Below are 10,599 nucleotides of genomic sequence, written 5' to 3'. Positions count from 1 at the left end.
CAGGGCATCAGTGAACATGCAGGTGATAAGATTCATTCTCCAAAGCTGTGTATTCTGCAATATACAAATCTCAAAACAAGGTTTAGTATCAAGATAATTATTTTGATTCTCTGAAATCTAGTGTTCTGGAGGCCTACCTCTATCATGTCTGATCCATATAATTCTGGAAGACATAACTACTACCTTAATGACCTCATTAGAAAACGCATAGAAAAACCTTTTTTTCCAAATTAGCCTTTCCTTAAGCCAGTAACCAGAAAAACCTTTACATTGAGTTTTTATCCAGAAAAATATTATATAACTCAGAATCACACCCATTTTGAAAGTTAAATCTATTAACATTATCATTCTGCTTAGCTCTGTCTAGAGCAGCCTTCTATTTATTCCTTGCGTCTTTAAAGCCTTTTTCATCTGTTTTTACTCACTTATTTCTTGCCCCATTTTCGTTACTATAACCTTTATCTATCTGTTTGGCTCTCTTGACTCAGAGCAGCCTGCAATTTACTCCTTGCATCTTTAAATCCTTTTTCATCTGTTTCTATTTACTTATTTCTTGCCCCGTTTTTGTTACTATGCAATCACCTTTGTTTCACTTCCGAATTCAGCCAGCTCCGTCAGTCGACTGGTTCTCCAGCGCAGGAGTGAGGATGACCGCTTCCAATTCCCATGGTGTCCTTCACTGTATCCCGCTTACTGGAGCTCTAACGTTGAGATTCTGTCAGTTGACTGGTTCTCCAGCACAGGGTGTCTTCCACTGTATCCCGCTTACTGGAGTCCAAACATTGAGGCTCTTTCAGTCCACTGGTTCTCCAGCGCAGGGTGTCTTCCACTGTATCCCGCTTACTGGAGTCCCTGTTCGGGCACCACTAATGTTGAGACCCACACTCTGCCTCAACACTTTTCCTCAACACTTTTGGGGCTAAGTGCTCTGGTCAAGAGAGAGTGTGGCTCTTGGGGCAAGAGACACGAAGAATGGAGACAAGACAGGGTGTGATTCAGTCTCTTCTATTTTCTCAAGTCTCCCTCAAGTCTCTCTTATTGAAGGGAATTCTGAGGTATTTATATACACAAGCAGGAGAACACAGGTGAAAACACTTTACCACGTGCACCATACAGCTGAGGTCACTAAACAGCAAAACAAGCTATGTGGGATAAACAAGATATTTATCAGAGTGTGCTTCAGCTGTTATAGGCTTTTGACAACCAAGTCTTTCATCAGGGTATATGGTTCCAGATGGCTGCAAAGTTGATCTAGCCGCTTTCTACTAAAGTCGGCTCCCAACATTACAGGATTACCAGCTGCTGTCCACAGAGGAGCCTGATGCAAATGCTTACCAAGTGGACACCAATGGTGAAAGTCAGCTACACCCCAAAATTGACAACACCCCTAGACAGCAGGAAGCAGTTTAAGAGACACCATGCCCCTATTCCCTTTTCACCAATGGCTTCCCTCTCCCCACTTTTTCCCCTTCTCTTTATGATAAGAAACAGGAAGGTATGTTGGTATCAGGAACCAGTACAGCAAATTGTCTCTGAACCCAGTGACATCACACATAGGCTACAGAGACCCAAACATCTGTTGGCATGGCTACTGCCATACATTCCCAGAATCCACTTGGCTCACCTCCCATCTTTTCCTGCAAGCGGCTACGTCACAATTCAAATAAAAGGCAGATCCCTCTGACCTCTCTCTCTATTTTCCCTTGTCTTCGTTGCCACCTTTGCCCCCTTCCCCCACAATAAACCCCACGTGAAACTATATTGGCCTGGTGTGGTCTGTCTGGAGATTCTAAGACAACAGTAGTACACACCAGTAATCCCAGAATTCAGGAGGTAAAGGAAGATCAGGAGTTCAAGGTCATCCTTAGCCAGCCTGAACTTCAACAGATTCTGTCTTAAACAATAACAAAAACAACCGAAAAACAATGTAGTGACTGGTACAGCACTGTCCAGTCAAGTCCATTGGCACCAAGCCCCTACCGTATCCACCATCCCATGTAAAGAGATTCATGAAAAAGCCAAAGGAGCCCCACCCAAGGGGCAGGAGGGCAGACAGAGCCCATCTTTTGCCACAGTAACAAGAAGAGACTGAATTAAAGCTTCTCTCTCTCTCTCTCTCTCTCTCTCTCTCTCTCTCTCTCTCTCTCTCTCTCTCACACACACACACACACACACACACACACACACACACACACACAAAGAAAATGAGGGAAAGGAAGGGAGAGAAGGAAGGAAGGAAGGAAGGAAGGAAGGAAGGGAGGGAGGGACGGAGGGAGGGAGGGAGGGAGGGAGGGAGGGAGGAAGGAAGGAAGGAAGGAAGGAAGGAAAAATGTAAAAATAAAATATCTAATGTTCCAACTCATTGGCCCCAAAGCTCTCAGTCCCTCCTGGCTGTGAGCTTGCACTGTAGGAGCAGGTTGTAGCTGCCTTGGGATGCAATCACATTCTTTCCACCTGTGCTACCTGGAGCAGAGATGCCACCCCCCAGGGACTTAGTTCCTCCACTGCTCAGTGTGATGGATAATTTCATCAGCTGCCCAGACTTGTAGAAGCTCAGAATGATGTAATGTTATCTCGTTCATCCCTGCTGTGTGGCTCCTCTCCAGACACAGTGGATTCCTGTTAAGAGGATTAGTATGAGTGTGAAGGAAGCAAGGCCAGAGAGAAGACAGAGAGGCCTTGGTGCAGGCAGGTTTAATCAGTCTTTCTTCCATAGTCTTATCAGAAATGACATGGAGTGTCATGATGAATCCTAGCACTCATGCAGGGTATTTTAGTTACGGTTCAGTCTCCAGTGACTTTTGAAGCCACAGGCACTAGGTAGTCCGAGGTAGAACATAATTTGCATATTATTTGTTAGAAGAAAAGCATCAGACAGGTGCCTGTCTCCTTGTCACTCCCCAACAGCACCTGTTCCCCTTCTTTGATTCACACAGAATGAGATCCATTCAGTAACATCAACACAAGTAACACACACTCCATCTGCCCCCGCTTCCGACGTATGTCAAACAACTGTGTTGATCAAGTGCACTGTCCGTAAGAGCTTATGTGCTCATCCCTAACTCCGAACACTTTGGTGAGTGTTCATCAGGGTTCTCCAGGAATCAGTGGGGTGTATTCATCCACGGATTTGCTGGTTGAGAGGCACACACCCACAGCCACACCAGACCAGATACCAGGAGGGCCCAGGGAAGGACTGTAAGTCTGGCCCAAAATCTGCCTGTTGGGGATCCCTGAGGACCCTGAGGAGAACGCTAATTGGATAAGGTCAACACACACTGGAGTAGACAATCTGCTCTACTCAATTCTACAGATTCAAATGTTATTCTGATAAATGCCTAAGGTTGCAGAGATGGCTCAGTGGTTAAAAGTACTTACTGTTCTTGTGGAGAACCCAAATTCAGTTCTCTGCATCAACTCCACAACCAGCCGTAACTCTAGCTCCAAGGGATTCGATGCCCTCTTCTGACCTCACACACACACACACACATACACACATACACACCATACACACCATACACACACATACCATACACATCACACACCACACACACACACATATCATACACATCACATACCACACACACTATACACACATACCACACATACCATACACATCACACGCCACACACACATATATCATACACACCACATACACACACACCATACACATCACATACCACACACCCCCCCACACACACACACACGTACTTTTTGATAACACACACACACCTGTGTTAAAAGTCTACTCAAGCACACTCTAAAACCAGCATGTGATTGTGCATCTCAGATGGGCTACCAGTCTTGCCACAAATGCTCCCTACTTTCCATGTGAAAGCACGTCCAGGCCTCGGAGCTACCCATCCCCTCCCACGTTAACATGCATGTTTCACATTTGGGGAGTATCTACCGTATCACATCCTCAGCCCAGACATGTAATAGGAGAGCCTGTTCCCACCAGATCCTGATACTTTTCCCTGAGACGATCCAGAAGCAGAGGAGTAGACCAGCTCCCTCCCTCTGGTCTTCCAAAGGGGGCAGTGGTCCACTGTGTGTTAAGGAGCTGTTGTTTGCAGTGAACTGGTGCTGGGCATGGAACCCAGAGACTTACACACGTTCAACCACTCCACCACTGAGCTACAGCCAACCTTCAAAAAAAATTTTTTTTTTATTTTGAGGCTCTATAGCCTAGGCAAGCCTTGAACTTGGGATCCTCCTGCCTTTGTGTCGTGTAACTGGAATTACAGGCCTGTACCACTAAGCCTGCCTCTCTCTTAACCTCTCAGCTGTCTACGTCTTGGCTGTGAGGAAACAGTGTCTGCGTCTAACCTTGGGTCCTCCTCAGAGGTGTCTTTCCACCATTAATAAGCCAAGTAAGGTGTTCAGACTACTTCAGTGGCCTTCACCCAAAATGGCCAAGGTTGTCAAGGTTATCAAGGCTCACTACTCCCGTGTATTCCCAAGCCCCACCTCCTCAACTTTGGCCCGACAGAAGAGCTGAAGAGCTAAGCATTGAAGGTTATGCCCACAGGCTTAGCAGTATTCTGTGCAAGGCAGAAGCTCGTATCCTCAGAACTTAAAGAAGCACAGCATGTTTTATATTACATATAGCACCAAGGAAGTAGGGGTGGGGAAGAATTGAGCTCTGTTCTAGAAAACATCTAATCAAGAAAGGGAACAAAGCCAGCCAAGACGTAGACAGCTGAGAGGTTAAGAGAGAGGCAGGCTTAGTGGTACAGGCCTGTACCTTATCAAACTTGATGTGGATAAAAGTACAGTTGGATCTGTGATAAGGCTGCTGACTCCAGCTCTCCCACGTGCCTGTGGTCTCCACATCTGTCAGTGTAGATGGTCAGCAGTTGGCCAGAAGAGTCTAGAATGAGAAAGAATGAGAGCCATTCATGGAGCCGCCCTCTTCTCCATGTCTTGCATTCTGTAAGTAGAGGAGGGAGGCACTCATGGTTCCCGGTCTCATGCCTCCCAAGGAGAGGCAAGAGCAGCTCAGCCCACCATGATCTGACCAGCTGCTTTGCAAAGGTCCGCAGGCCCTCAGGGGAAGAGAACTGAGAAGGTGCTGAAGGCAGCTATACACCAGTCACTGATACTCCCTGCACTGTCTCTATTACTCCCTCACAACGCCATAAGGGAGGGTTGTACTGGGGAGCAGAGTGGTGTGCAGAATTCTCAGGAAGTGGGTGGGGATGATCACATACAGGCTAGGACACCCAAGGGAGGAACAGGTGGCATAAATGGGGGGGGAGGTAGGGGGGTTGCAGGGATGGAGGGATGGAGGGATGGAGGGTGGGAATCAGGTGGATAGACTATAGCCTGTGTGGAGGTGGTATGACGGGAGGATCTGCCTGGAACAAGCTTTACAGAAGGGCAGGACATCAGAGTGGGAACCTTGAAGTAAGTACTGTCTCAGGAACAGGAGCCCCAAGGCCCAACCGTCTCTACCCTGCCCCTATTATATCCCTGTGGCAATATCCTTGCTGGCCCATAAATGTCTGGGTTTTCACTGCGAACTGAGAAAAGAAAGGCTTAGTCAATTAGAGATAAAGACGGCTTTTCTCCTCTTCACACCTGTTGAAAGGGTTGAGATTAAACAGTTGTTTGTAGTATGAAAAACTGACTTTTCAGGATAGCTTATTGGAGGATAGGGGGCGGGGTGGGGACGGTCAAAAGCCAGCGATTGAGACATTACAATCTCTTTTAGGTGGCCAAAGTTTAAAGACTTTGTGGCCAGCCTGGAGGCTGTAATATTCTTGTCTGCCTAAGGAACTGAGAGACAATTAAGTGACCCCAGTCAAAAGGACAGTCTCCAGGCTGTTCAAAGGGAACAGCCCTCGTGCTAATGACAGCCTGGGCCTACACCGGGCTTTCATCTGCCTTCACATTGCTTTAACCAGTAATTATACCTTCCAACCTCTGAGGTGGGTAAAAATTACTGTGCACCCATTTTACAGGTGAATAAAGAACTTCTGGGGTGGGGGGTTGCTGTTACTGAGGCCACACAGACATCACCAGCAGGATAGGCAGAGGGAACAGCTCCTTGCCTTCCCTGTCAGGGCCCGGTGTCTCTGAAGAAGCAGGCAGAAGGTTCCTGTGTGATGCCACTTCCAAGGGCCAGTGGGACTGAGCCTTTCAAGGAGGAGGGATGGGAGGAGGAAGAGAGGGAGCAGAGGGAAGGCACCTCTGTGCCCAGAGTACCTCCAACTGTTCTGTCACTGTTCCTTCATTGCCCCCACCCCACCCCCAGCCCCCAACCCCCCACCTCAATGCTCCCAACCCCCACCTCGAACTTCACACCCCCTAACTCCCCATCCCCCACCCCTACCTCAGCTCTCAGCCTTTCACTGCCACAGCCTAAACACAACAGGACACCAGATCTCTCCTGTGAGGAGTGTGTCACTCTTCCATGACCTTGGGGGGGGGGAGGGGAGGGGCGCCCAGGGCTCTCCAAGATCCCCTGCTCAGTCTGGCTCGCCCTGCACCCAGCTGCCCTAATAGTCTTCACACTGTTGCCAGGGCCTCCATTCTCGGTCCTCTCAGCCCGAGGTTTACCCAGCAGCTGTTCTCTCCCTCTTTTGAGTCCTTCCTTGGCCCCTTTGCTGGCTGGCATTGCTGACCTAGCTAGAGCTAGAGCCACTCTCTTCCCCACGTGCTCCTCCAGCCCCAGTCTCCTCTTGCCCAGGACAAGATGGGTTCCGCATCCTGCATTACTCACTGATTTCGTGTCTACTCCCGTCTCCCGCCACTGCTTCCGGGCCACTCGTTCCCTTACATGTGTGGCGTGTGGACACATTTAGTCTTAGCTCGAATCCATGCGCTCCAAAGCACAGTGAACTCTACTGACACGTGGATGGCTTCTGTCTTGGGGCCTCTGTGAACACAGCGTCAGTGAAGGTGATGCCGTAGCATGTCTTTGAGACCCTGCTTTTAATTCTCTGGGGTACATAGCCAGAAGTGAAATTGCAAGGTCATGCAGTAATTATATTTTTTAATTTTTTGAAGAGCTCCCAGTACTCCTTGTGCTTAGTCCACCTAGGGCTGCTCCAGCCTGCTGCTCCTCTCTCCCACTCTAAATCCCTCTGAATAAATGACAAGTGAATGAAAGACTATGAAAGACTAGGAGTCATGGCGACTGAAATCCAAACGTGCTTTCTGGCATCACAGGGGAGGAGTGGGAGAGGGCAGGTGGGAGCAGGCAGCTAAGGGGTGTGGCGTCAGAAAGATGAGAAGCCACAAGACACCTGGACCTTATCTGTGCTGTGGTGTCAGGTTGCCTCCTGAAAGGGAGAGGTCTTGGCACTCTGCTCACGGCTGTGACAGCATGCCCGACAACAAGCAAGATCAGGGTAGAAGAAAGCATTTTGGCTCAGTTTTGGAGCATACTGTCCACCATGATGGGGAGAGCTTCTGGCTGTCTGTGAACAGCTGCTTTCTCACACCCTAGTAGATCGGGAAGAAAGAGGATAGGGAAAACCGGCACCCACACAGCCTTTTCTTTTTCTCTCTTTTATTTAATTCAAGATTCCAATCCATGGGATGGTAACACCCATGTCCAGGGTCCACCATCCTTCCTTAGTTAGCACTCCCTGGAAATATCCTCACAGACACACTCAGGGGACTTTCTCCCAGGAGACTCCAAGACCAGTCAAGCTGACTGTGAAGATGAATGATCAGAGGTGTGGTGGTGGGGTTATAAAAGGTCTCGTTGGGAAAGTAACCAGAAACTAACCAGGGACACATGGAAAGACTGGAAAGATAGCAAAAATAATTCTGAGATTTACCATGGCAGATGTCAAAGGCCAGAAAGACAATAGAGAAAGAAGCCTGACTCCATGATGACTTGGGGGACTCAGATAAACCCCAATTCATTAAGCACTTACAGTTGGACTTTGTGTGGAACACAGAGAAACGTATGGAAGCCGTGTCGTAGAAGAGCTGAGATACACAACAAATATCAAGGATTTCTAATGCCAGTCACCACATAGTGGGTCAGCTGTACATAAAATATATATACGGACAACAAATAAAACCCCCAGTGCCAGAAATGTTTACATCTAATCAAGTTGTTGGCCTAACGTGGAAACCCTCAAATAATCCCGGCTATTGCCAAAGCTATTAGCTGCTCTCCACAAATTGATGGTAAAGGATCTATTGTCAAAGACACCACCTGCATAACTCACTGGACTTGAAGAAGTCAAGCTGGTGTCTAGATAAAGCCTTCCCCGCTACTGACTAGTGTTCACGTTCAGGAAGGTACCAGAGGAGAAAGGTAAACACCCACTCCACTACAAACCCTTCTGTCTACAATGGTGACCTGCCTACGAGGTAACAATAGCAACAAGGTACAAGTAGAAGGTAACAAGGTGTAATAAAAGCATAAACGCTGTGGGAACAGCCATCACTATCTGGTCAGATTTAAGGTTCAGTCCATGAGATGGAACCCTTGCCCAGAGAACCTGAGACTAGATAGGCCACGGACCTAAAGGAAAACCAAATACTGCTGTTCTGCTAAAGGAACGTGGCAATGCAATGACTCCTAACGGCATTCTGCTTTACCCATGGACCTGTGCGTTGCTCAGCCATCATCAGAGAAGCTTCCTTCCGCAGCGGATGGGAACAAATATGGAGTCGCACAACCGGACAATGAATGTGCAGAGAGTGAGAGACCTTGGAACACAGTCCTAAATGGGATGTCTCCATCAATCTCCTCCTTCAGGTCTTGGGGAACCCTGCAGAAGAGGAGGTGGGAAGACTGTAAGAGCCAGAGGGGATGAAGAACACCAGGAGAACAAGACCCTCTAGACACAGCAGGACCGATGCACACGTGAACTCAGAGAGTTCATGCATAGGCCTACACAGGTCTAAGTCAGATGGGGAAGGAGACAGAAGGCCTCAAACCTAACCCAGAATCTATCTCCAACTCTCAAAGGAAAAATAGTTTTCTCCAACGAAGTCTCACTGGATACACAAACCATATTTACAAGCAGGCCCCACGCCGAGCAGTAAATGATCAACACAAAGCAAGCTCAAAGGTGTTTTTAGAAGCTTTTGTCTCATGGTGCTTAGTCTAGGCTTCCTTCCTTCTTTTTTTAACTTCCAGGTCTTTTGGTTTAGTATTATGGTTCACAGTGTGTGTGTGGAATCGTTGTGTGTGGCTCTGCAGCTATGCGTTTCTTGTGCTTTTCCTTTGGCTTTTTTTTTTTTTTTTTTTTTTTTTTTTTTTTTTTTTTTCTGCTGCTTGTTTTGTCCTACCCTGCTTTGTTTGTTTTTATTCTACTGAAGTTAGTTTTTAGTTGCCTGGTTGTTTTCCATTGCTTTTTGCTTTTCTTCAAGAGAGAGCATGAACGCAGTCCCCCACTACCACAAAGTATGCAGTCAAGTTTTCTGAATTTGGGAAAAATCACAGGGTTTGGCATATCCGGAGTGTAATGGATAAACCTTGCCCTGGGAAAACCACCTTCACGATCACGGTATTTCCCCTGCCAGGTAAGTGCACCTGTTTGTTTTCTAATGAGAAAAAGAAAAGGAAATGGGGTCGAGGAGGTAGAGGGATATCGAGCATCAGAGAGGAGTTGGGAGAGAGGAAACAATAATCAGAATATATTGTATGAAAAAAATCTATTTTAAAATACATATACACATACACTCATACACACACATGCACACACACACACACACCACATATATATAAATGCATATACACATATATATATTTCTGTCCCACCCTCCTTCCTCCTCCACACTAAGGCACACACAAGCCCTCTTTATCCTTTTCAACAAGTATAATCTGCTCTTGGCAGTTTTGGAGCACCACCTGGTGGGAATTTATGGCATTACATTCTTATTGTGTCTGGGAGCTGCGTTATCTGCCTGTAAAAGGTAGAAAAAAATTGTAGTGCTTCAGCAAATGTTGGCTGACAAAAACATGGTGATGGCTGTCATGACCTCAGACAGAAGTCCCCCCAAATCACCAGTTCTACGGCAATGTCCCCTAAAGAGAGCAACGTACATGAAATAGATGGAGAATTCAAAAGAACAATTCTAAATACGGTCAATATTTAGCATATTCTAAGCATAGAATATTCTAATATTCTAATATTGAATAATAGAATATTCTAATATTCAATATTCTAAGCATAGAAACGGGGAAGAACGTAAAAGTGCGAATGCTCTCGAAGAGGACAGGGCAAATAACTGAAGTCCAGGAAAATGCACGCAAATGGCTAGGGGAAGCGCCGCGCCTCTCAGCGCGTGAAAACAGAATCACACAGGGACAAAGAAAAACTAAAGAGACGTCCAGCTGAAGGAAAGCCAAGAACAGAAACCCCTACCAGCCTCACGAAGCCGGGGAAAGGCCGACCACACTGTCTTTTTTTTTAACATGATCTTAAATTCGGTTTGACTCTGATCGTTTGCATCTATGATCATCACGGTCTATATAAGGTTTTGTTATTGTTGTTCCTGTGTCTTGTTCTGGTTTGTGAGTCTGGGCAATACTGGTTTCTACTCGTTTCATACGAAGAGTTAGGAAGCCTTCTTTCCTTCCTTTAATGGAACAATTTGGTTAGAGTCAGTGTTAATTCTGTG

The 10,599-nt window shown here is 46.8% G+C and overlaps 1 long non-coding RNA gene and 1 other non-coding gene across 2 annotated transcripts; both read right to left on the bottom strand.

Moving 5' to 3' along the window:
• Positions 1-546: 546 nt before the first annotated feature.
• LOC143439662 (uncharacterized) lies at positions 547-8,735 on the bottom strand. Its single transcript, XR_013107757.1, has 4 exons — positions 8,569-8,735; positions 6,728-6,883; positions 4,748-4,873; positions 547-852 (listed from the first exon to the last, which is right to left on the bottom strand). It is a non-coding gene; the product is annotated as an uncharacterized LOC143439662 (long non-coding RNA).
• Positions 8,736-9,341: 606 nt separating this feature from the next.
• Positions 9,342-9,506, bottom strand: LOC143439900 (U1 spliceosomal RNA). Its single transcript, XR_013107903.1, has one exon. It is a non-coding gene; the product is annotated as a U1 spliceosomal RNA (small nuclear RNA).
• Between the last annotated feature and the right edge of the window lie 1,093 nt (positions 9,507-10,599).

Source organism: Arvicanthis niloticus, chromosome 27 (assembly GCF_011762505.2).
Source record: "Arvicanthis niloticus isolate mArvNil1 chromosome 27, mArvNil1.pat.X, whole genome shotgun sequence".
In the NCBI taxonomy this organism is placed as follows: Eukaryota; Metazoa; Chordata; class Mammalia; order Rodentia; family Muridae; genus Arvicanthis; species Arvicanthis niloticus.
The sequence above is the reverse complement of the archived record's forward strand: the minus strand, read 5'-3'. Positions and strand labels throughout refer to the sequence as shown.